This window comes from Schistocerca americana, chromosome 2 (assembly GCF_021461395.2).
Source record: "Schistocerca americana isolate TAMUIC-IGC-003095 chromosome 2, iqSchAmer2.1, whole genome shotgun sequence".
NCBI lineage: Eukaryota > Metazoa > Arthropoda > Insecta > Orthoptera > Acrididae > Schistocerca > Schistocerca americana.
Window position 1 is genome coordinate 14,921,135 of NC_060120.1, and position 27,061 is coordinate 14,948,195.

Below are 27,061 nucleotides of genomic sequence, written 5' to 3' on the forward strand. Positions count from 1 at the left end.
TCGTTGATGGCTACAAATGAGTTGCAGAGCCAATTCCCAGATCGTTGGATTGGACGCGGAGGAGATGAGTCGTGGCCGGGTCGTTCGCCAGACTTGACGCCTCTGGACTTTTTCTTCTGAGGATTCGTAAGAGACACTGTTTATAAAGACGTTCCAACTGCACCTGAAGATATGAGAGACAATGTACTTCTATAAGTGCCGATGTGATAAGGAATACCACTCAATCCGTGATGAGAAGATTGCAGCACTGCATTGATACCAATGGTCATCACTTCTAACACCTTCTGTAAATTGATGTTCATGCCACCTTTTTTACCTTCGTTGACCTTCAAAGACCTTACTGTTACACATAATTGGATTCGTCTCGATAACCGCTGTAATAACGTAAGTACAAAACTATAGCATTCCATTTACGAAAACAAAGTTGACCTTCATATCTCTGAAGCGACCCCACCTAGCAACAAAAAACCAACGTCACATTATGGCCCGCGTTGTCCCATGGAACGTTTGTCCCGCGAACTTTTCAGCTCCTAACATACTTTCGGAGTTATTTTTGGTGGCAATAGCTTGTGACTCACCCTGTATACAGGGCGTCGACTTGCGGATGCCGTCAGTCGTACCCCCCCTCACCAGCAAGATTGTACCGCCTGAAGATGTGGGACAGTTGCTCCGAGGAAATATTGTGGAATTTGCACTACGTCATCCTGCGGCAAACCCGTGAAGACTATTTACAAGATTAGTAATTATTAAACATTAATAGTTGTTTCTGTCTCCCATAAGTCCAACCTCTCGTCCAAGTCGTGGGAGATGGGAGATGCTCCGAGGAAATATTGTGGAATTTGCACAACGTCATCCTGCGGCAAACCCGAGAAGACTATTTACAAGATTAGTAATTATTAAACATTAATAGTTGTTTCTGTCTCCCATAAGTCCAACCCCTCGTCCAAGTCGTGGGAGATGGGCAACGGCACAAAGCAGGGGACTGCCTATAGGGGCGATGTACAGCGGGGACTTCGTGTGCCCCAGGACCGCTACGGTAGCTGGGAAGGCCCTATGGGAACCCTGAAACGTGACGGCTAACGGGGCTCTGGTGAAGCTGCGATAGGCCAAGCAATGGAAAAGGATTACGAGATGGTTTACGACTGGGCACCTTAAACGTAAGGACTCTAACTGGGAAGTTAGAAGAAATTGTAGAAATGATGGAAAGGAGGAAATTGGAAATCTTGGGACTTGCTGAGACTAGGTGGAGAGGAGTTGAAAAACCACTAAGTAAAGGATGTAAACTGTACTGGATAGGGAATGAGAGGGGAAGAAATGGAGTGGCAATAGTGGTCAGAGAGGGTCTGCAGGAGGAGGCGGAAGGTATCAATGATCGAATGATAAAAGCCAGAGTACGAGTGAAAGGAAAAAGCATTGAAATCATCCAAGCATATGCCCCACAGGTGGGGTGTACAAAAAAGGAGAAGGAGGAATTTGAAGATGGCATGCAAAAGCAGCTAAATGGAGGTAATCAGATTATAATAGGGGACCTCAATGCACATGTTGGCACAGACAGGAAAGGATTCGAGGAGATAATGGGACCAGAGGGCTGGGGGAACCGAAATAGAGAAGGAAAATTGTTGCTGGAATTCTGCAAGAGGAATGGGATGGCGATCGCAAATTCCTGGTACAAGAAGAGAAGTAGCCACAAAATAACTTGGTACAGTGGAGACTGGTCCCAAACTTCAGTAGTAGACTATGTACTAGTGGATAGGCAGATGATGAGCAGCCTCACAGACGTTAAGGTCATTCGATCTGAGGCCTTAGACAGTGACCATCGGCTGTTGGTAGCCACCCTGAGAGAGAAAAAAGATAGGAGGGCAACAGACATACAGGAGAAAAGGTTGAAGACATGGATGCCGAAAGAGGATGAACGGAGGACCCAGTACCAGACACTGATCAGGAAGAAGCTGCCAAAGGAAGATCAGAGAACAGTGGAAGAGGAATGGGGAGATTTTAAGAGGGCTCTAGTTGAGGCAGCTGAGACTGTGTGCGGAAGAACTAGCGCAAAGAGGAGAAGTAAGGAAACCCCATGGTGGAACAACATATGTAAAGAGGCAGTACTTCGAAAGAACAAAGCCTTCAGAGAATGGTTCCAGACCCGAACAGAGGAAGCTAGGGTAAAATATAAGGAAGCAAGAAAGCGGCACAGACCATAGTAAGGGCGGAGAAGAAGAAGTGGATGGAAAAATGGACAAGAATGTTAGAAGAGGACAGTGAAGGGAACAAAAAAGTACTTTACACCATGGTAAGAAATAAGAAGAACGACAGAAGCGAGTGCCTGAGGATCATGGATAATAATGGAAGAGTTGTGGAGGAAATGCATGAGCTCAAAACGATTTGGAAGGAGTACTTTGAAGATCTGTTGAATGCCGTCAAGCGGGTAACTAACAGCGATGGAGAGCCTAAGGCAGCAGACGATTATAATAGTGGGGAAATTGATGATCTAACTTGGAATGAAGTGGAAGAAGCCATAAAGAGGATGAATGGGGGCAAGGCACCAGGTTGGGACGAAGTAACAGTGGATATGATACGAGCAGCAGGAGAAGTAGGAACCCAGTGGCTATACAGAGTGCTGAGGGTGGCGTGGAAGGAGAACAGAATTCCTGAGGATTGGAAGAAAGGAATTATAGTCCCGATCTTCAAGAAAGGGGATAAAAGGAGATGTGAGAACTACAGAGGAATCACCCTGCTATGCCACTGTGGAAAAATCTATGAAAAGATCCTGGAGAAGAGAATAAGAAGCAGTACTGAAAGTAGACTGCAAGAGGAGCAGTACGGTTTCAGACCGGGAAGATCAACAACGGACCTCATATTTGCGGTAAGGCAACTGCAGGAAAGGCACTATGAGTACGGGAAGGACTTAATCATGGCCTTTTTGGATATTGAGAAGGCGTATGACAGTATCTATAGGGACAAGCTCTGGGATGTGCTGAACGTAAAAGGGATAGATGAAGAGATAACACGAAAAGTCAGAAAAATGTATGAGGGAAGTGAGAGTTGTGTGAAAGTTGGGAGGGAACGTACTGCATGGTTCAAGCTGGAAAATGGGCTGCGACAGGGAAGTGCACTTTCGCCTTTATTGTTTATTATTGTTATGGATGAAATCCTACAGCAAGTATCAGATGCAATTGGAGCTCATAAAATGAAAGCAGTGCTTTTTGCCGATGACCTGATGTTATGGGGAAATTGCGAGAAGGAGGTGCAAGAGCAGTTAGATGTATGGGAGGCAACGGCAGCACAATATGGAATGCATTTCTCTGCAAAGAAAAGTGAAATAATTGTCACAACAAGGAAGAAGAATAGGCCAAATGTGGATATAACTTGTGGAGGGGAAAAACTACAAGTGGTAGAGAACTTCAAGTACCTGGGAAGCATGATTGAAAGTAAGGGGGGAAACGCAATAGAAATAAATGAAAGGTGCAGAAAAGCAGGGCAGTTCTTCAAATGCATTAGGGGGCTTATTTGGAGCAAGGGGGTGCCACAGAAATCCAAGGGAATTATATACCGAACCTACTTTGTCCCCATATTGGCATACGGAAGTGAGACATGGGTAATGCACAAAAGCGACAAAAGTAGAATACAAGCTAGTGAAATGAAGTTCCAGAGGAGCAGGTTGAGTGTAACAAGACGAGACAGATTGCGAAATGTGTATGTGAGGGAAAGGCTAAAGGAGGAACCAGTACAGGACAGGATAGAAAAATCAAGACTGCAGTGGTGTGGACACATGAAGAGAATGGATGAGGGAAGAATTCCAAAGAGGATGTTTGATCTGCAACTGGAGGGGAAGAGGCCCAGGGGAAGACCAAGAGATAGATGGGTGAAGGGAGTGAAGGAATGTGTGACGAGAAGAGGAGAGAACTGGACGAAGGTGGAAGAGGGGGAATGGTGGAAAGACAGAACACGATGGAGAGGCTTGTGTTCCCGACAGACCCAGCCAGTGGCTGGAAACTGTCCAAGATGATGATGATGAATAGTTGTTTCTGTACCTACAGACAACTTTTAGTTACGTTTCATTATCTGTATGTTCCATGGATCATATTTCTTACTGCATATATTGTGAACCTTGTTAATATCTCTGCAAACATTACGTGGATCCAATGGTGTTGAAAACACCCAGGAGGTAGACCCTTTGTACTGAATCTGGTAATTTAAACTCAAATAAGTGAATGGATCGCACTGCACATAAATCGGTGGAAGTAGTTCAGTACCCTATTAAATGGAAGCAGTAGCAACCATAATGTTCTAGAAGTATGCCTCAGGAGCAATCTGAAGAAAAACCGGTACGTTAGTAGGTAAAGCATGTACCAGTCTGTGATTTGTTGGAAGAAAAGTGAAGAAATGTAATTTATCGCAAAACAAGTGTCTTATAAAAGACCCGTTACGCCAATGCTGGACGATTATTTGTTCGTCCAGGTATCTCCCCAGGCAGGAATTATTGATCGAGGAGATAGAGAAGTTCCGATGTAAGCAGTACGTTTCGTCACGGGTTCGTTTAGCAAGATCGAATGTTATGAAGATACTCTTCTGAAAAAGAGGTGTGGAACATCTGTTAAAATTCCGAGAGGGGGCGTTACAAAGAAATACCCTTTGTGAAATGGCGATAATTGAAAAATAATTATTTAAATCAAAATTACTTTTTACATAAGATGTTTTTAAATCAGAGGACGAAATAATTTCTCCGAGCACCAAACAGTTAGTCCTGAAAATTTCTGCTTCTGAATTTGTAATAGCTGTGGCAGTACTTGTAAGATTTACTGCGATAAACGTAGGGCTCAAGCAGTACGTGATTTTGCGCGAGTAGTTCACTTCCTTATACATATTGCGTGCGTCCCAAGTTTTTCATGCACCGATGAGCCAAAACGTTATGACCAACTGTTTCATTCCGTGTTGTTCAACTTTTCAAACTCAGTAAAGCAACGATTCTGCTCGACATGGGTTCTACAAGTCCCCGGTAGGTTTCCAGAAGTATGCGGTACCAGACGTCTACTCACAGGCCACAAAATTCCAGCAAACTGTGGAACGTCTGTTTGTGGACACACAGCTGGCGCCCGATATGCTTTTACAGTGAGTACAGATCAGGTGCCTTTGCTGGCTAAGAGATCGGTGAGATAGCTATCATGCCCCTCAAACCAGTGCAGCACTATTCTGGCCTTGTGTCGCGGAGAGCTATCCTGCTGGAAGATACCACCACATCAGAGAAGACTTTAACCATGAAGGGATGCAGGTGTTCCGCGATAATTTCCAGTAGTTCGTTGCTGTCATGGTGTCTTCGAGTACTACCATGGGTCCCATAGAAGTCCAACTCAGTGTACTCTATACAGTAATTCTGCTCTTACCGGCCTGAATCTGTGCGGCGGTGCGCGTTGCAAGCAGCCGTTCGACTGAATGACGACGCATAACGAGCCAACCATCAACCTGGTGTAACAAGAAATGCTACTCATTCGACGGGTGATTCATTTCTATTGATCCTCGGTGAAAAAGTGATGCTGTGCCCATTGCAATCCTAAATGACCATGTCGTTGGCTCAAAACGGGAACACGTGAGGGTCGCGTGATGGGGATCTCAATGTTCAGCAATGGCGTTTGAACGGGTGCTGCAAACCACTTTTGCCTGCACGACATTGTACTCCGGATCCGCCACATGTCGATGCCTATCTTGGATTATACCTTAGGGGATCCTCCGACATCTGTGTTTTGTGATGAAACGTAGACATCCAGTACCATACGGCCTATGCGTTATTCCATCATCCTTCAACCACTTTCCACAGGTGCTCACGACAGTAGTACGCCAACAGGCGACCAGCTTCGCCGTTTCAGAGATTGTTGCATCCAGCCGCAGCGCAACAAAAACGTGCCGTTTGTTAAAACCGCTTACATCAGTGGAATTCCGCATTTTCGGCTTGTATCCTCGCTATAATAACTGCCTGTTCGTCTCTCTTCCGCTTACATTCTTCCCTTATTGCGTCACTTGTTCACAACAGCGGCAGGCCAACCTCGAGGTGGGCAGTGATCATCATGTTTAGACTTTCTCTTCCGAATGCGTAAATACTTTATTGACACTCACCTACGTACGGAGAAATGATCATAACAATAAAATAAGAGAAATCAGAGCTCGAACGGAAAGATTTAGGTGTTCCTTTTTCCCACACGACATTCGAGAGTGGAATAGTAGAGAAGTAGTATGAAAATTGTTCGATGAACCCTCTGCCAGGCACTTAAGTGTGAATTGCAGAGTAACCATGTAGATGTAGATGTAGACTCATTAGTGTATTAGCCATACAAATATTTTCAAAGCAAACCGACAAATTTTCGTGAGTATCTGTATGGTGTTAGGTATCTGCATTAGGCTAGGACAAATTATTTTGTAATTAAAAACGTGTTGTATTACAAATTTGTTTTTATTTAAACATTATTTTTTGCATTTCAGTATTGCAATCGTATGTGTGAAATTTCTCAATGCATTTTAAACATTTTGATGAAATTATATTTTTTATTCAAAAATTACTTTTACACACACCAAAAAAAGTTTTGCATCCCCAGGTTCCCAGAACTCCTGAAGATAGACACTTACTGTGGATACTGTATCACAGACACAGTCCCCTTGACTGTTCAGAGATGTCACTAAGCCAACCCAAACATGTGAACAGCCATGCAACACGAGCAGCGCCTATTAGACGGAAGGGGTCCGACGGCCGACCAGTTCCAGTCATTCGACCAGAAAGGAGCTATACGGCTCGTATTGTCTATAGCTCAACCATCCCTAGACGGTCAATACCGCGGTTCGATCGCGTCCGCGTTGTTACTGTGTACTACTAAGGGCTCTCAACAAGGGAAGTGTCCAGGCGTCTCGGAGTGAACCAAAGCGATGTTGTTCGAACATGGAGGAGGCACAGAGAGACACAAACTGTCGATGACATGCCTCGCTCAGGTCGCCGAAGGGCTGCTACTGCAGTGGATAACCGCTACTTACGGATTACGGCTCGTAGGAAACCTGACAGCAACGCCACCATGTTGCATAATGCTTTTCGTGGAGCCACAGGACGTCGTGTTACGACTCAAACTTTGCGGAGTAGGCTGCATGATGGACAACTTCACTCCCGACTGTCATGGCGAAGTCCATCTTTGCAACCACATCACCATGCTGCGCGGTACAGATGTGCCCAACAACATGCCGCATGAACCGCTCAGGATTGGCATCAGGTTCCCTTCACCGATGAGTGTCGCGTATGCCTTCAACCAGAAAATCGCCGGAGGCGTGTTTGGAGGCAACCCGGTCAGCCTGAACGCTTTAGACACACTGTCCAGCGAGTGCAGCATGGTAGTGGTTCCCTGCTGTTTTGGGGTGGCATTATGTGGGTCCGACGTACGCCGCTGGTGGTCGTGGAAGGCGCCGTAACGGCTGTACGATACGAGAATGCCATCCTCTGACCGATAGTGCAATCATATCGGTAGCTTGTTCGCGAAGCATTCGTCTTCATGGACGACAATTCGCGCTCCCATCGTCCACATCTTGTGACTGACTTCCTTAATGATAACGACATCGCTCGACTAGAGTGGCCACCATGTTCTCCAAACATTAACCCTATCGAACATGCCTGGGATAGACTGAAAAGGGCTGTTTATGGACGACGTGACCCACCAAACACTCTGAGGGATCTACGCCGAATGACTGTTGAAGAGTGCGACAATCTGGACCAACAGTGCCTCGATGAAATTGTGGATAATATGCCAAGACGAATAAAGGCATGCATCAGTGCAAGAGGACGTGCTACTGGATATTGGAGGTACCGGTGTGTATAGCAACCTGGACCACTACCTCTGAAGGTATCGGTGTATGGTGGTACAACATGCAACGTGTGTTTTCCATGAGAAATAAAAAGGGCGGAAATGAGGTCTTTTTTCATCTCTGTTCGAATTTTCTGTACAGGTTCCGGAACTCTCGGAACCGAGGTGATGCAAAACTTTTTTTGATGTGTGTATATTACTACCTTTTTACCCACGTCTTCGCCTGTATACAAGTATGTCACATATACTGCGCACATCTCCTCCTCTACCTCTCTTTATCCATATCTTCTTCTCCTCCTCTCTCCGCCTCTCTGCTCACATACTACATGGAACGCATTCTGATACTACTTGCACTTCACACCGATCCCGCGGGGCAGTCGAGACATTAGACGTTATCAAACCTTTCCACCCCCTCCTCCACCCCTACCGAACCGACCAGCAACAAAGCCAACCAATAACGATTGAATTTTCTCATTATGAGAATATTGAAGAGTGATGTGTTGTAATTGTCAGAAACGATTCAAAAGCCAAGGTCACACAAAATATTTTTTATTCAAGAACACGTTGTCCTGAATAAAAAATATTTTGTTCGATCTTGGCTTTTGAACGGTTTTTAAGAATCAATAATGCATTGTCACCCATTCAGAGCAATGTTTAAAATGTCAAGTCTCTAACTCATCGGGAACATAGTTACAATCAATGCATAAATAGTTTCGAACAGACAGACATGAAAGTAACCCGGTAGAAACGTGGTAATAGACAGTTTTCCCTCCGCTGAATCATTCGCGAATGTAAGAGGTGAATGGAGGGACTTCTAGTGGTACGTCTACATCCGTCTTAGTACCGCATTTCTACGCGGTCCTCCCTTTCCTGCCCTACTCGCGAATGACGCTTGGGAAGAGTGGTTGTCGGTAACTCTCTGTATCAGGTCTAATTTCTGGAATTTTCTCATCGGGATCGTTTTGCTACATGTATATGCGAGGAAGCAATATGTCTTTTGAATTTTCGGGAGAGACACTCTAAATTTTAGTTGTTAACTTCCCTGGGATACACAACTCCTCTCTCGTAGCCTCATGTCTGTGATGCTCTCGTGCTCTTCTTTGATCTTCTCTACAACGTCAGTCAGTCTTACCCGGCAAGGGTTCCATGACTGATGAACAACACTCAACAGTAAGTCGAACTATCACCTTGAAAGCCTTTCGAGGATAAGTTACGAGGGCTATTCAGAAAGTAAGGAACGATAGGTTGCAAAATGGAAATCACAAAGAAAATCAAAACTGTTTTATTTGCAAATGTTAGCTACACCTTCCAGCTACTTCTCTACACAGTCGCCGCTCATACTTAGACATCTGTCGTAGCGTTGTACCAACTTTTCAATTCCCTCGTTATAGAAGACAGCCGCCAGGCTTTTCGACAATTTTCTGCTATGGACTGCAGCTCGTTGTCTGTGTCAAAATATTGTATTCATAGCCAGCGGTTCATTTGAGCAGGTATGAGCCTCGGGGGTAGCCAATTACGGGCTGTATATTTCGTGATCAAACATTTTCCATCGAAATCGCTGCAGGAGCATCTTCATTGCCCCTGCAGAGTGCGGCCGATAATGGTCGTGTGGAACGAACTGCATGACAGTTATGTTATGTGGATTGCACAGCATCAGGCGAAATCTTTCGCCAGCCCCTCATAACTTGGTGGGAGACGCTAATTTCCAGCCATCTTTACGTTCTCACTGTGAGCTCAGAACTGAAAGGAGCGACACGATGCGATCGACGGGCGTACTAGACTCAGTGCCCAACGCATCTGTGCACAGCTTCATCACATTTTCACTATATTTCCCATTTCGCGTCCGATCGTTCCTTACTTTCCGAATAACCCTCGTATATTACCTTAATATTTTCCCTATGAATCTCAGTTTGGCACCCGATTTCCCTACTTTTTGTTTTCGATGGTCATTTCACTTAAGGTCGCGCTGGATACTTAGTCCAAGATACACTGAGGTGGAAAAAGTCACGAAATACCTCCTAATATCGTGTCGGACCTCCCCTAGCCCTGCGTACTGCAACACGGAGTCCATAAGTAGTTGGAAGTCCCCTGCGGAAATAGCCGTCCGTAACTGCGGAAGTGTTGCCGGTGCAGGATTTTGTGCACGAACTGACCTCTCCATTATGTCCTATAAATTTTCCTTAGGATTCATATCGGGCGATCTGAGAGGCGAAACCATTCGATAAAATTGTCCAGAATGTTCTTCAAACCAATGGCCCAGTGAAATGGCCCATTGTCATCCATAAAAATCACATCGTTGCTTGGGAAAATGAAGTCCATTAGTAGCTGGAATTGGTCTCCAAGTAGCCGAACATAACCATTTTCAGTCGATGATCGGTTCAGCTGGACCAGAATACCCGATCCATTGCATATAAAAACAGACCACACCATCATGGAGCCACCACCAGCTTGCACAGTGCCTTACTTGGCCCGTGGCTTCGTGCGGTCTGTGCCATACTTTAACCCTACTATCAGCTCCTAACAACTGAAGTCGGGACTCACCTGACCAGGCCACGATTTTTCAGACGTCTAGGATCCAACCTGTATGGTCACAAACCCTGGAGAGGCGCTCGAGACGACGTCGAGTTGTTAGCAAAGGCGCTCGCGTCGGTTGGCTGCTGTCCTAGCCCAGTTACGCCATGATTCGCTTCCCTGTCCTAACAGGTAACTTCATCGTATTAGTGATAAATATTCTTCTGGGTATTATGCCGCGTCATTGCTAAAAAACTAACAACAATAATAAACTAAAACCGACGTTTCGGCCGAATTCCAACGGCCTTCCTCAGGGAACGACTGGTTTTGCATGGGGATAGGTGCTTCTATTTATTACAGACTATCGATGTCTAACGCCACTGTTGTAAAACTCTTAATTGGCCCTCTAATATGATTGGCTAGTCATGACGTAAGGGAAGATGGAAGGGAAGAGGCTATTCGTGGATGTCCATGTCGTCAACGATTGGTAGCTGTCCGCCAAACAGCGTTCGGCTTCTGGTCGGCAACTTTTCCTCCTGGTGTGCACGAAGTGGACTGACAGCGGCTCTACAGCTGTTTGTGTCCCGTGTAGCTTCTGCCCTGGGACCGCTCGCGGCCCGTTGATGGCCGGCAGCCAGGACGTTGGGAGTTTGTAGCCATCTTCTCTGTTGATGTTGTGAGGCTGCTTAATAATTTCGATCGCCTCCCGTATTTTGCGTTCTTGCATCCACGATTCTTTCGCCAGTACTCGGGTCTCCTGGAACCTGATAGGTTGTCCACAGTCACGGTGGTGTTCCGCTATCGCAGATTTATTATGTTGTTGTAACCGTACATAGCGTTCGTTGTTCTGCTACTCGTAAGCTGACAGGTGTCCCTGTTTCTCCTATGTAGGCAGCTCGACACTCACACCGTAGTTCGTAAACACCTCCAGTGTTAAGGTTTTTGACTACATCCTTAGTGGAACCTATCATTTCGTGGATCCTGTGACTGCTTCGAAAAATCGGTTTGAAACCTCGTCGGCGGAGGACGTTGCCTAACCGTTCACTGACGCCTTTTACATATGGTAAGTGTACCATTACTGTGCTTATTTAAAGCGGTGTTGCTTGTATGTTAGCACTGACAACTCTACGCAAATGCGGCTGCTCTCGGTCGATAAGTTAAGGTCGTCGGCCAACGTGTTGTCCGTGGTGAGAGGTAATGACTGAAATCTGGCATTGGCGGCACACTTTTGACACTGTGGATCTCCGAATATTGAATTCCCTAACGATATCTGGAATGGAATGCACATGAATATAGCTCCAGCAATCATCCCTCGTTCAAAGTCTGTTAATTTCTATCGTGGCAAAATCACGTCGGAAACCCTTTCACATAAATCAAATGACATCTCCGTCAATAAAGGCCCTATTATACTTTGTTTATTACTTATACTTATACGCAGCCGCATCTGTATACGTACAGTCGAGGACAAAACGAGCGAGTCCCCTCGTGTTTTCGTTATACTGATCCGCACAGCTTTAAAGTCTGCAACACAGCGTAACAGGCAAGGCGGCGAAATGCTACCAACATACTATCCACAGGCGTGAAATTGACAAACCATCCGAACTCTGTCAGACTGTTTTCTATTATGTGTAAGACTATATTAATGCTGATTAGTGTGTTAAGCACAACACGTAAATATAAAATGTAAATGAAAGAAGAAACACTTGGTAATTCACATCCCAGTATTAATGCCACCGCGTTTTAGAAGTGCGAGCATTCCCATTGCTAGCTAGCTTAAGAAGCACTTAGGCTAATGAACATTTTCTGGCTGTAGAGAGTCTAACGGAGAATTCGAAACATCGTAGAATACGTTTGGGAGCATTTTGTTATTTCGATAACATCCCGAATGATTGTCACATAAGCGGTGACATAAAGGTAGAAAATTCGTTTTTGAGTCCAGAAAGCTCTACGCAACAGAAACTGCAGATCATTTTGCCATTTTCATTGGGAAATTGCCGACTTATTCATGTCTGGAGTAATAATAGAGGACTGTTTGCCTGTATTGTCTGCTAGCGTAGTGACAGGTGTTTGCTACTGCAAGGGAGTTCTGATTTGTTTTCGGTTCTAATCTCGATGGAGGCCGATAGACTATCAGTAAAGCAATTTTAAGAAATTCTTGCGCCCTCAATACGTTTTATTGGTAACTTTATTCTGTACCGGGGCCCGTGGGTGTCAATATGAAACTCTTGTAGAATTTCATACTTATTACTGCCTACTTTTTCCGCTTCTGTCAATAAGTGAATTGACTTAAATGTGGCACTGAATGATTTTTAACTGAATTTCGTTATGAATCTTCACGCAGTGCTAAATTTGCAAACATTCATGGTAGGTCAGCAACGGTAATCCAGTATAACTGGTCTGAACGTTGACACAGACTGTTTCGCGGCCGAATGCGCATAATATTTTGCTAATTCGTAGCGATCTGGGGTACTTTGTCTTCCTAAAACAGTTATGTTATCTCGATAAGCTGGGATTTATTTTTTGTTGGTACAGTTCATACTAATTAGCGTTTCTTCTTTCATTTATTTCTTATACTTACGTGTTGTGATTAACACACTGAAAAAAAAATTGTGTGAAATCTTATGGAACTTAACTGCTAAGGTCATCAGTCCCTAAGCTTACTGCTAAGGTCATCAGTCCCTAAGCTTACACACTACTTAACCTAAATTATCCAAAGGACAAGCCGGCCGCGGTGGTCTAGCGGTTCTGGCGCTGCAGTCCGGAACCGCGGGACTGCTACGGTCGCAGGTTCGAATCCTGCCTCGGGCATAGGTGTGTGTGATGTCCTTAGGTTAGTTAGGTTTAATTAGTTCTAAGTTCTAGGGGACTTATGACCTAAGATGTTTAGTCCCATAGTGCTCAGAGCCATTTGAACCATTTGAACCTAAGGACAAACAGACACACCCATGCCTGAAGGAGGACTCGAACCTCCGCCGGGACCAGCCGCACCTTAATACACTAATCAGCATTAATGTAGTCTTACACATGACTGACAACAGTCTGACAAAGTTCGGATAGTTTGTCAATTTCACTCCTGTGCATGGTATGTTGGTAGCACTTTGTCGCCTTACCTACTATGCCGTGTAGGAGACTTTAAAGCTGTGCGGATCAGCATAACGAAAAGGCGTTTTGTCCACGACTGTACATACCTGTGTCCCTTAACTTTTGTCACCTCACTGGGTTCTACGGAAGTAACCTCGGTTACAAACGTAAGAGGGATTGTGAAATAAAGGTGTAGCGGCAGATATTCCCCTCCTCCTCCCTGCCCCCCTGAACAGCGTCTGCTTTAAAGGAATGCGGTGTTGGCTACTAGTTATAGCTGGCCGAATGTCAATTAGAAAGATGTTGGACTGCGGGATGAGCTGGAGAGCGCCGTTACGCCTGGCTACGGGATGCGGTGGCAGTTGGCAGAGTGGCACACGCGGACATCCAGCCGGCCGAGGTAATGGCCGCATCTGCATTCACGCGGATTCCGTCCGTAACTATGGCGGCGTTGTCGGTGGCCACCGCGGAGCCGTAAATTCCCGCGGGCGGAGGGTGCATCAGGGTAGGGCCATACCCGGCCGGGTATGCCCGCCTGAATCACACCGCCGCCGGCGTCCATTATTAAGGCGTTGTGGGCGGCGGGGCGCGCGCCATCGCTGAATAAGAGATGGCGACACGCGCCGCGCATGCACAATGAGAACGCCAGGAAGCCGCGCTCCCCGTCTGCCCCGGTATTGCATTTAGCTGTCCTTTACTGCCGGCGTCGACATTAGGACCGGGGGAAAGGGCGACCCTCCCGGAGCTTCACACTGTCCGAGCGATGGGATTTCAGCTGTGAGTGGGACTCAAAGTCCGCTGATTTCATCCACTGTGCCCGACGGCAGAAGTTACGTAACACTTACTGACGAAACTGTAAATCTCACAAAAGAAATATCATCTACATCTACATCTACATTTATACTCCGCAAGCCACCCAACGGTGTGTGGCGGAGGGCACTTTACGTGCCGCTGTCATTACCTCCCATTCCTGTTCCAGTCGCGTATGGTTCGCGGGAAGAAGGACTGCCGGAAAGTCTCCGTGCGCGCTCGAATCCCTCTAATTTTACATTCTTGGTCTCCTCGGGAGGTATTATAAGAAGGAGGAAGCAATATATTCGATACCTCATCCAGTCTTGAAAGGAGTCTTGAAAGGAAGATATAAGATGAACATCAACAAAAGCAAAACGAGGATAATTGAATGTAGTCTAATTAAGTCGGGTGATGCTCATGGACTTAGATTAGGAAATGAGACACTTAAAGTAGTAAAGGAGTTTTGCTATTTGGGGAGTAAAATAACTGATGAAGGGCGAAGTAGAGAGGATATAAAATGCAGACTGGCAATGGCAAGGAAAGCGTTTCTGAAGAAGAGAAATTCGTTAACATCGAGTATAGATTTAAGTGTCAGGAAGTCGTTTCTGAAAGTATTTGTATGGAGTGTAGCCACGTATGGAAGTGAAACATGGAGGATAAATAGTTTGGATAAGAAGAGAATAGAAGCTTTCGAAATGTGGTGCTACAGAAGAATGCTGAAGATTAGATGGGTAGATCACATAACTAATGAGGAGGTATTGAACAGAATTGGGGAGAAGGAGTTTGTGGCACAACTTGACAAGAAGAAGGGACCGGTTGGTAGGACATGTTCTGGGTCATCAAGCGATCATAAATTTAGCATTGGAGGGCAGCGTGGAGGGTAAAAATCGTAGAGGGAGACCAAGAAATGAATACACTAAGCAGATTCAGAAGGATGTAGGTTGCAGTAAGTACTGGGCGATGAAGAAGCTTGCAGAGGATAGAGTAGCATGGAGAGCTGCATCAAGCCAGTCTCAGGACTGAAGACCACAACAACAACAACCACCTCATTCAGAAACGCACCCTCTCGAAACCTGGACAGCAAGCTACACCGCGATGCAGAGCGTCTCTCTTACAGAGTCTGCCACTTGAGTTTGCTAAACATCGTAACGCTATCACGCTTACCAAATAACATAACAGTACTATCATTATCTATAATGGTTATACACAGTTCTTTACTGTTTGCACATAGCGCCCCTTTTTCTTCTATGCGTCCCAGCACCAGAGGATGTGTGTACGGAAGGACTAATAGCGGAACGACCACGTTAATGAAGCACGCTAAAGGCAAAATATTTTGTGCTGGTGCTGATCCACAGCTCTTAAATGTGTTGATAGAAGTAGAAATGCAACGGTAATGTTATTGATGTCAGCGCCGCCAAAGTGGAGTTATAAGGGGCTATCAAAAAGCCTCCGTTCGAAGGCCATGCTGCCCAGAATGGATACGCCAGTCATGAAAAATCACCGCGAACACTGTGACAATCATACAACTGACAGACCGTGCGAAGATACCTGATCGGTAAAACACCGTATTCCGCTGCGAGAAGACTGCCGCACATCCGCGTCAGACAGGAATTGTCGACTCTTTAAGGCCTTTTTTAAGGGACCAAAGGCGTCGATGATCGCACGGGGAGGGATCAGGATTATAGGGCGAGCGCCCGAATGCCTCCTATTTGAAACGGCATTTCATATAGGGGGACGTGCGTCATCCTGAAGCAGCAAAGCCCCTGTCGCGCACCATTCCACAACGCTGGTTTTCGACTGACATGCTGCGCCACGCACATTCTTCATTCTAGGATGGCTGTCTAACGGTATTTGCCCTTCGCCAATAAAGGAAATACTAAAAAAACTAAACTCCTGCCGAACAGGCCATGAAGACCAAACAGTACCGACCGGCCGCCGTGTTATCCTCAGCCCATAGGCGTCACTGGATGCGGATATGGAGCGGCATGTGGTCAGCACACCGCTCTACCGGCCGTACCTCAGTGTCCGAGACCCGAGCCGCTACTTCTCCGTCAAGTAGCTCCTCAGTTTGCCTCACAACGGCTGAGTGCACCCCGCTTGCCAACAGCGCTCGGCAGACCGGATGGTCACCCATCTAAGTGCTAGCCCAGCCCGAGAGCGCTTAACTTCGGTGATCTGACGGGAACTGGTGTTATCACTGTGGCAAGGCCGTTGGCTTTAAAGGAAATAATCCCACATGTTGGTTCTGTTTGGAAGCATTTGGTAACAACGTCGCTATAGTTCACGTTTCCGTATTTACCGCAAGCACGTCGTAAAGACACGAATGACACAATGATTCCTTGTCTACATGTCGGTGCTTATATACCGGCATCGGAGTCAGTCTGCGTTGCATATACGCTGCACCAACGACCTCAGACGAAAACTTTTTGATTGCTCCTTCTATTTTCTGCAGGTAGTGCAGAACAGCTAGTAAATATACTGATGGAAGTGGAAGTGCAGTGGTAATGTTATCCATGTTTCTAAAAACGGTTTTCCAGAATTCCTTCACCAAAGAAGATGTAGCAAATATTCCAAAATTCGAATCTTGCAAACTTGACTGATGTAAAGGAGACACCATCGGTGGTTCGAAGCAACTCAGTTCAGTAAAGGTAAGTCTTCCGGTGTAGTTTGTATACCAGTTACGTTCCTTTTAGACTATGCTGATTTAAAGGCTCCAAATTTAACTCTCACGTGCAGTCACTCCCTCAACGAAAGAATCACACGTAAGGAACGGAAAGTTGTACAGGTCACCACGCCAAATACACAAGAAATAAAACAGAAGCTATCCGCTGAATTATAAACACGTATAAGTCACATCATCGTTCGGCAAGATTCTTTAACTGTATTGTTTTCGGAGAAAACGATTATTCATTTCAGAACGCATACTGTTTTCGTAGAAAATCTATTCTGCTGACAAAAAAATGGTTCAAATGGCTCTGAGCACTATGGGACTTAACAGCTATGGTCATCAGTCCCCTAGAACTTAGAACTACTTAAACCTAATTAACCTAAGGACAACACACAACACCCAGTCATCACGAGGCAGAGAACCCGCCGGGAATCGAACCCGGGAACCCGGGCGTGGGAAGCGAGAACGCTACCGCACGACCATGAGCTGCGGACTTCTGCTGTCACATAGCATGCATTCAGAAAATATCGTTCGTGTAGAATAACACCAGCCTTTTATTCATAAGAAGTAAGGACTGGTATCGACAGAGGATGTCAACTCGATTCCACGTTTTTAGATTACCAGAACGCTTTTGAAGCCGTTTCTCAGAAGCGATTTCTAATCAGATTGCGTGGCTACGGACTATCGTCTCAGTTGTGCGACTGGTATAATGATTTCCTGTCAGAAAGGACACAGTTCGTAGTAACTGACGGGATGTTATCGACTGAAATACAGGTGACGTCTGGTGTTCCACAAGACAGCACTAAAGGCAAGTACTGTAGTCCTTTGTTGTTTCTAGTATACATATACCATTTGTGAGACAATTTGAACGGGTTGTTTGCAGATCATACTGCCGTTTACCATCCGTTAAAGTCACCAGACAACAACACGAATGACGACAAGATATCTCCATGGTGTTAAAAGCAGCAATTGAACCGGAACAATACATTTCAAGTCCTCCACGTGAGTACTAAAAAGAATAAACAGTACAGATTTAAAAGACTGCCGAGTCAACTAAATACATAGGAATTACGAATAACTTAAATTGTAACCACTACATTGGAAATGGTGTGAGGAAGGCGAACCAAATATTGCATTTATTGTCAGAACAAAAAATGGTTGAAATGGCTCTGAGCACTATGAGACTTAACTTCTGAGGTCATCAGTCCCCTAGAACTTAGAACTACTTAAACCGAACTGACCTAACGATATCACACACATCCATGCCCGGAGCAGGATTCGAACCTGCGACCGTAGCGAATTGGCGGAACACAATGTCGACTAAAGAAACTAGCTAGGATACCGCTGCGCGGTACTGGATGGAATTTAAGGAAGACATCGAAAAATTTCAGAGAAAAGCAGCTCGTTTCATCCTATCGTGGAATAGGGAAGTGTCACAGATGTGATGCGCGAGTTGGGCCTGGAGATAATTAAAAAATGGGATTTTCATTGCGACGAGATCCTTTCACAAAATTTAAATCACCATCTTTCTCCTCTGAAAGCAAAGATACTACGTTGACATCCGCCAACATAGGGAGAAACGAACATCTTAATAGGATGAATCAGAGATCGTACGGAAAGAGTTAGGTAACGTTCGAGAAATGGTCTGAAAGCGGTTCTGTGAATCAAGAACTTGCATTTGAATTACAGAGTGGTGATGCAGACTTAGAAAAAGTGTTACAACCACTCATGCACAAGCAGCTTATTGCCATCCTTTGGTAATAGTCGAATCATTGTCTTAAGGGACGTGGGATCATTGCAACTACAGGTTGCTGTGGTGTAATGACTTCAGAATTAATCGTGGCGAGATAGGACAACGGTGTGGCGAGAAGAGGAGGTACTCTTCAATAAGAACTACAGCACAAGAAGGTCGTAGAGGGATGTTCTTCCAACTCCAACGCCAGACGCTACAAGAGGTGCATGGTGCATCAGGGTGTCGTTTACTGGTGAAATTCCGAGAGCGTCCCTCACTGTAAGAATCAAACAAATAAGATCCTCCTACGTTTATGTTGCGTAAAGGCCACAAGAGAGAATTTATAGAGATTCGAACTCACACGGAGACCTAACAATCATTCTTCCTGCGCAGCTTTCACCACTGAACAGGAAAGGGAAGCGGGGGCGGAGGTGACAATGGTACGGCCGAGTTGTCTTGTGGAGTACGGAATTGGAACAAACGAGGTGGCAGTGGCGCAATGATAAAACACTGGACTCCATATTCTCCTTCGGTCACCTACATGCAAATCGCGTAACGCGAATGCCGAATGGAACAAAGCTTTTTTTTTTTCGCAGAAATTCCACTTCGTGTTATATGCATTTTCATCACATCTCAGCGAGTTACATAATCACAACAAGAATTATTTTCTATTTCTTGTAAAATATTAGACGGTACAATGAGATTTTCACTCTGCGGCGGAGTGTGCGGTGATATGAAACTTCCTGGCAGATTAAAACTGTGTGCCGGACCGAGACTCGAAATCGGGTCCCTTGCCTTTCGCGGGCAAGTGTTCTACCAATTTTTTTTTTATTTTTTAGTCTCATTTTGTTCGTCTTCGTTCTTTGTATTTGCTCGGGGCGGACGTCGGAAGACACCCGTTTCAGTTCGTCGTTGAGCCATTAACTCAGTTTTTTTTATTAAAGAGGGCAGCTAATCCGCTGAGCGAATACGCTGAGTTACCGTGCCGGCTCCAACTGAGCTACCCAATTACGACTCATGCCCCGTCCTCACAGCTTTACTTCTGCCAGTACCTCGTCTCCTACCTTCCTTCTCATTCTGAAAACTTTCCCTAGGCTGTGGCTAAGCCATGTCTCCGCAATATCTTTTCTTTCAGGAGTGGTAGTCCTGCATGGTTCGCAGGAGAGCTTCTGTAAAGTAAGTTTGGAAGGTAGGAGACGAGGTACTGGCGGAAGTAAAGTTGTGAGGACGGGGCGTGAGTCGCGCATAGGTAGATCAGTTGGTGTGACGGCACGGTAGGTCAGCGTGTTCGGTCAGGGGGCTGGCTGCACTCTGTAATAAAAAAACTGAGTGAATGGATCAATAATGAACTTCAACGGGGGTCAGGGGACGTCCATCTAAGCGGGATCTGTAAAAAAAAAACCGGCACGGTAGCTCAGCGTGCTCGGTCAGAGGGTTAGCAGCACTCTGTAATAAGAAAACTGGGTGAACGGATTGAAAGGGTACAGTACCGCCCGACATTGAAAATAGGTACAACATTCTTCGTTATTCTTGTCAGAACAACATATTTTTTGTAATAACAACTCAATTTCACTTAATACACCGAAGCCGGATACCAGTGTAGGAAAGAATGACAATTTATTTATTTAATTGATCACATGTGCACTCCCACAAAATAAATCCCTACACCCAATTTGGTGGGATCTGTGAAATGAATGAACGTATGGTCGTCTGCTAACTGCAGATAGTGAATGTGCAATATATGATCATCTTTGAGACGGTCCTTTGGTCACCTTTGGTGGGACCAAAGAGATGAAATTTACCTGAGCTTTGAGCGCATGAAATGGGACTGACCAATACGGTAGCATGGTCTTTCCCCACCTCGACAGAGGTGCGAGATGACCTGAAGAACGGCCATGTTTCAGCACTCTGCCGCTGGATCTTGTGTTGGTAAGACCTGTCTTAGGCGTGCTCCGTAAGGACAAAAGAGTGGAGACATGGTGCGCATGTGGAATACTTAAGAGTAGTTTGGAAAAATAATTTCTCTATGTCAGGAACTTTTGTGGGGAGAATTAAATGTCAGGCAGGTAATATTATGGGGATCGTAGTAATCTTCGGAAGTGACCAACGGTCACAATGAAACCACGTGTAGCAATAAGTTGAACTACTTCCGAGTGCTAAAGTTAAGCTGAATTACTGGCGTGTGTACTATAAGTTGGAAATACTTAAGAAATGGCGTGTGCAGGACTTGAAATTAGAGACGAGTACTTCCACGTAGTGAGTACTGTGTGAGTCTCAATCTGTGTATGAGACAAAGGATAAAGAGAAGTACTCGTCCATGGTATCAGTTGAGGACTCGCGTGTGTGACGAATATGTTCTTGTTATTACTTTGCGTGTTATGTTTCCGTGTGACGCTTGATTCAAACTATAATACTCTGAGAGTGAAGCAAGGTGAGTCAGCCGCCTATCCAGCAACGCCACTTGGCTTGCATTACACAGGAAGACGTGCATATATCCTCCAGAGTTCATAGTAGGGAAGAAAAGCTACGAAGTGGGGCAGTGTCGTGTGAAACTGGGACGAATACTAATTGAAGTGGGAAAGCTGAAAGTGATGTGATTATAACGTTGTGACTATTCCATGTGTTGTACTCCATGTTGCCAGTGTGGTGTATTTCATGTAATTTAAGTATGTGTGGTTTGCATGGGAGAGTAGCAAGATAGGTTCAGAGGCAGTGGGTTATGCATGTTCCTTTTTGTACCGCTCGGTCTGGAGGAAATTTTCGTGACGATGGGTGTGAGAATCGAAGTGTGAGATATAGCAAAAGATCCACCATCCTATCCAGAAAGTGCACTGTAGTGTTAGATAATTACGAGACCATAAGATAGAGAATCACCAATGCAAAGCCATGCCCACTTGGCGGAGGTTCTCATGTCTAATTGTTGTAGAAAATGTAATGGTGTGTTTAGGTTATAGAATTTATCGGAATAAAAAAGACAGTGAAAAGAAAAAGATTGGTGGCCTTTTCCTTCGAATAGTATGTTGTCATGATATCCAGAATTTGTAATGTGTGCGCCATTCATATTCAGTGCGATGGCCACGTGTTGATCAAAGCCGTTGGGTAAGAAAGAAAATGTGGTATTGCCAGTGCGTAGTGAACAGTCAGAGCTGTGTAAGTTAGTAAATGTCAGAAGTGCATTGTCCGTTTCCGTTGCGTGATATTCAAACAGGAGAATAATCTGTAACTTAATTGTGAGTACTAGAGCTCATGTTACTTGATAAATGAGAATGAATCCACTCGCATGGCAGACCACTCATCTTGCAGGCCTGACTGCTTGATGCCACAGTATGAGCAAGGCATGTGGGTGCCTCTCAGGATAAACAAAGGACCTGAACGGGTGTCATCAAAGGTCCCGAGTTCGAGTCTCGCTCGGCCTGGCACACAGTTTTAATCTGCCAGGTAGTTTCTTATTAGACGGTAGATGTTTGGTTTTACTTTGTTTTAGGTCTCGAGATGGTCCATTGTGATCGAAAAAGTCATATAACTAAAAATGTGAAAATGAGACTGAAGAATAAATGAGAATTGCTTTTATTTAGAAGATCATCAAATGAAAAAAAGGTGTGGATTGATAAAACTTTGATGAACGATTTGGTGTTTTAAAGAACTCGATACAGAAAGATATGGACACCTGTTTTCTTGCATTCCGTGAAGGACACATGGACAATACACGTTATCGAACCTAACTGTAGCTATTCGATGAACTGATCTAGGGCAATAACACCGCTGAAAGAAATCTGTGACTGCAGAGAATATGCTATGAATGGTGCAAATTCCTTCTTGCATGTATTAAAACATGGCTAAATTAATCTGTGTGTAGCAGATCTATGTATCGAAGGTTTACAAGCTACTAATTTGGCCAAATATATAAAATTTATCGTTTGAACTAATAAATTTAGCATATTCTGTACTCATAGTGTATCATTTCGAACGTTATTATTTTTCAGCATCTTTATCTTTCAAACTTGTTTTGTAAGACTCTGTCAGGTAAGGAAATTTTCATGTCAGCATTGTATAACAAAGTCTGGAAAAATTATCTTAAGAGTTATTGCAGAGAGAATTTGTTGTAAGAATCTGACGTGAAAGTAAATTTTGAATGCGAATATTATAACAGCAGTTTCTGAATATACCATCAGATTCTAGGTACACGAAAATGAATAAAAAATTAGCTTTTTTGTGGTCATTATTCCGAAGACTGATTCGGATGTAGCTCTCCGCGTTCGTCTACCCGGTACAAGTCCCTTCATTTCAGCATACTTTCTGCAACCAACATCCACTTGAATCAACCTACTGTAGTCAACGCTTCGCATCTTTTTATAATTTTGACGCTCCAAAATTCTCTGAATTACCAAATTACCCTCTTCTTGATGCCTCACGATGTCTCCTACCAATCTATCCGTTCTTCCGTCCAGTAGTGCCATACACTTCCTTTCTTCCTCATTTGAGTCATTACTCATTCAGTCTTTCAATCTAACTCTCAGCATTCTTTTCTAGGACCACATTTTGAAAGCTTCTAGTCTGTTCTTGCCTGAAATGTTTATCGTTTACGTTTCACATCCGTCGAAGGCTACAATCAACACAAATATCTTCTGAAAAGCTCGCTACTTCTTAAATTTACATGTCGACTTGTTCCTCATTTTTCAGCAAACTTTAATGTTACTGCCGCTGGTTCAAATGGCTCTGAGCACTATGGGACTCAACTGCTGAGGTCATAAGTCCCCTAGAACTCAGAACTACTTAAACCTAACTAACCTAAGGACAACACACGCAGCCATGCCCGAGGCAGGATTCGAACCTGCGACCGTAGCGGTTGCGCGGTTCCAGACTGTAGCGCCAGAACCGCTCGGTCACCAGCGGCCGGCGTGTTACTGCCGCTTCGCGTTTTATATCCACTTTATTTTTACCACTGTCAGTTATTTTGTTGTACAAGCACTAATTCTCCTCCACTACCTCAAATGTCTCTTTCCAGTATCTAATGTCCTGAGACTAATCTAAATCGACTGTACCCGATTACCCTTATTTCATTTTTGGTTACGATCATGTTACAACCTATTTTCAAGACACTATCCAATCCACTGAGGTCAAAAGCTTTGTTATTTGTGACAGCAACAGATTTAACATAATATACTGTAAGTAAACATTCAAAAAATTTGTTCATGGTTCACGATAATCTTGTATCACAGTGATCGGAAATTTGTGTTCACTGTTTAGCCGTAAGAAGGAGCCGCCACCCAGTGGCCTGATTTTCCTCCAAGTCTGATTTACTTTTTTCACAATTTATGACTGATATTTTCTACATGTTCTGAGGCATCAAGGGATCACCAATTTAGTATTGGAGGGCAGCGTGGAGGGTAAAAATCGTAGAGGGAGACCAAGAGATGAATACACTAAGCAGATTCAGAAGGATGTAGGTTGCAGTAGGTACCGGGAGATGAAAAAGCTTGCACAGGATAGAGTAGCATGGAGAGCTGCATCAAACCAGTCTCAGGACTGAAGACCACAACAACAACAACATTTTCTACCGCTCGCCTAAACGCGGGCTTACCCAAGAAAAATAAACATTCCTCCCCTAGAGGCACTGGCTCAATAGTGACTGTTTCCCATAACTTTCCGTCTTCTCACAGCCCGGTGAACAACAATCAACTACGAAGAAGGCACTGTTTTGCTAGATTACTTATTTTTGTAACTGCGGTTTCACGTGTGCGGCTACGCTCATGACGGCACAATCCGTTTACATCAAGATCTATTTCATGTTAGTGAAATCACTGGTGGAAACCACTTGCTGAAGACTCAGAAACCAAGCAACAACCGAGACAGTGGAACACTCAACGGTATAGACACAGGGTAAATTAAATCAACCACTGTAAGAAAATGTTATATTGAACCAGAGATGGTAAAATGTAGTGCCGACTGTGTAGCAACGTCGCTGCTCAACAGCGATCGCTGATTCATGGTGTTATGGGTAAGGTATCAGAGTAACTTTAGATCGAGTAATGTATTAAAGGCGCACAACAAAGGTGACACTCAGCGCGCTGGCTGATGGGAGCGGCTGTACGGTGTCAACTTTGTTTGCGCTTACATATGGAGGACTCTCAAGTGTAAAGAAGTGATGTATCTGATGTGTGCTGGATATATACTTGCTCGCTACGGGCAGTAATGATTTCTTATTTGCAAGACACTATGATGTTTGCTAACTGTAAGAGGAATCTCAACAGAAGTTGGAAATAATTTTAAAAAATGGTTCAAATGGCTCTATAGGACTTAACTTCTGACGTCATCAGTCCCCTAGAACTTAGAACTACTTAAACATAACTGACCTAAGGACATCACACACATCCATGCCCGAGGCAGGATTCGAACCTGCGACTAGCGGTCGCGCGGTTCCAGACTGTAGCGCCTAGAACCTCTCGGTCACCCCGGCCGGCGGAAATAATTAAAGAAAGTTGTTTTGTTACTCGTGCAAAGCGCGTATTCATAAGTGATGACTGAGACGATGTATAGCACTCTCATCCAATCATATTGTAAAGCTAATGTATTATCAGTTTATTGAGTGTGTTAATTGTGACCATTATCAATTTTCTGAGTCAAAACACAAGATTTAAAGTTAATGCCATATTGTTACGTACGCCAAGTCAATGCCAGTTCTCAGATCCATCATTTTTGATTTACTATTTTTTTTCAAGAAGTTATTTTCTCAGTTATGTTGTTGTTGTTGTGGTCCTCAGTCCTGAGACTGGTTTGATGCAGCTCTCCATGCTACTCTATCCTGTGCAAGCTTTTTCATCTCCCAGTACCTACTGCAACCTACATCCTTCTGAATCTGCTTAGTGTATTCATCTCTTGGTCTCCCTCTACGATTTTTACCCTCCACGCTGCCCTCCAATACTAAATTGGTGATCCCTTGATGCCTCAGAACATGTCCTACCAACCGATCCCTTCTTCTGGTCAAGTTGTGCCACAAACTTCTCTTCTCCCAGTCCTATTCAATACTTCCTCATTAGTTATGTGATCTAGCCATCTAATCTTCAGCATTCTTCTGTAGCACCACATTTCGAAAGCTTCTATTCTCTTCTTGTCCAAACTATTTATCTTCCATGTTTCACTTCCATACATGGCTACACTCCATACGAATACTTTCAGAAATGACTTCCTGACACTTAAATCAATACTGGATGTTAACAAATTTCTCTTCTTCAGAAACGCTTTCCTTGCCATTGCCAGCCTACATTTTATATCCTCTCTACTTCGACCATCATCAGTTATTTTGCTCCCCAAATAGCAAAACTCCTTTACTACCTTAAGTGCCTCATTTCCTAATCTAATTCCCTCAGCATCACCCGACTTAATTAGACTACACTCCATTATCCTTGTTTTGCTTTTGTTGATGTTCATCTTATATCCTCCTTTCAAGACACTGTCCATTCCATTCAACTGCCCTTCCAAGTCCTTTGCTATCTCTGACAGAATTACAATGTCATCGGCGAACCTCAAAGTTTTTATTTCTTCTCCATGAATTTTAATACCTACACCGAATTTTTCTTTTGTTTCCTTTACTGCTTGCTCAACATACAGATTGAACAACATCGGGCAGAGGCTACAACCCTGTCTTACTCCCTTCCCAACCACTGCTTCCCTTTCATGTCCCTCGACTCTTATAACTGCCTCGGGCATGGATGTGTGTAATGTCCTTAGGTTAGTTATGTTTAAGTAGTTCTAAGTTCTAGGGGACTGATGACGTCAGAAGTTAAGTCCTATAGAGCCATTTGAACCATTTTTTAAAATTATTTCCAACTTCTGTTGAGATTCCTCTTACAGTTAGCAAACATCATAGTGTCTTGCAAATAAGAAATCATTACTGCCCGTAGTGAGCAAGTATATACCCAGCACACATCAGATACATCACTTCTTTACACTTGAGAGTCCTCCATATGTACGCGCAAACAAAGTTGACACCGTACAGCCGCTCCCATCAGCCAGCGCGCTGAGTGTCACCTTTGTTGTGCGCCTTTAATACATTACTCGATCTAAAGTTACTCTGATACCTTACCCATAACACCTTGAATCAGCGATCGCTGTTGAGCAGCGACGTTGCTACACAGTCGGCACTACATTTTACCATCTCTGGTTCAATATAACATTTTCTTACAGTAGTTGATTTAATTTACCCTGTGTCAAATTGTAAATAGCCTTTCGCTCCCTGTATTTTACCTCTGCCACCTTTAGAATTTGAAAGAGAGTATTCCAGTCAACATTGTCAAAAGCTTTCTCAAAGTCTACAAATGCTAGAAACGTAGGTTTGCCTTTCCTTAATCTTTCTTCTAAGATAAGTCGTAAGGTCAGTATTGCCTCACGTGTTCCAGTGTTTCTACGGAATCCAAACCGATCTTCCCCGAGGTTGGCTTCTACTAGTTTTTC

At 44.4% G+C, this 27,061-nt stretch overlaps 1 long non-coding RNA gene and 1 pseudogene across 1 annotated transcript in view; both read right to left on the reverse strand.

Annotated features, from left to right (window-relative positions):
- Positions 1 to 27,061, reverse strand: part of LOC124595953 — an 875,458-nt gene that overhangs the window by 422,737 nt on the left and 425,660 nt on the right. The window lies entirely within an intron of this gene.
- Positions 16,309 to 16,426, reverse strand: LOC124597723 (annotated as a pseudogene).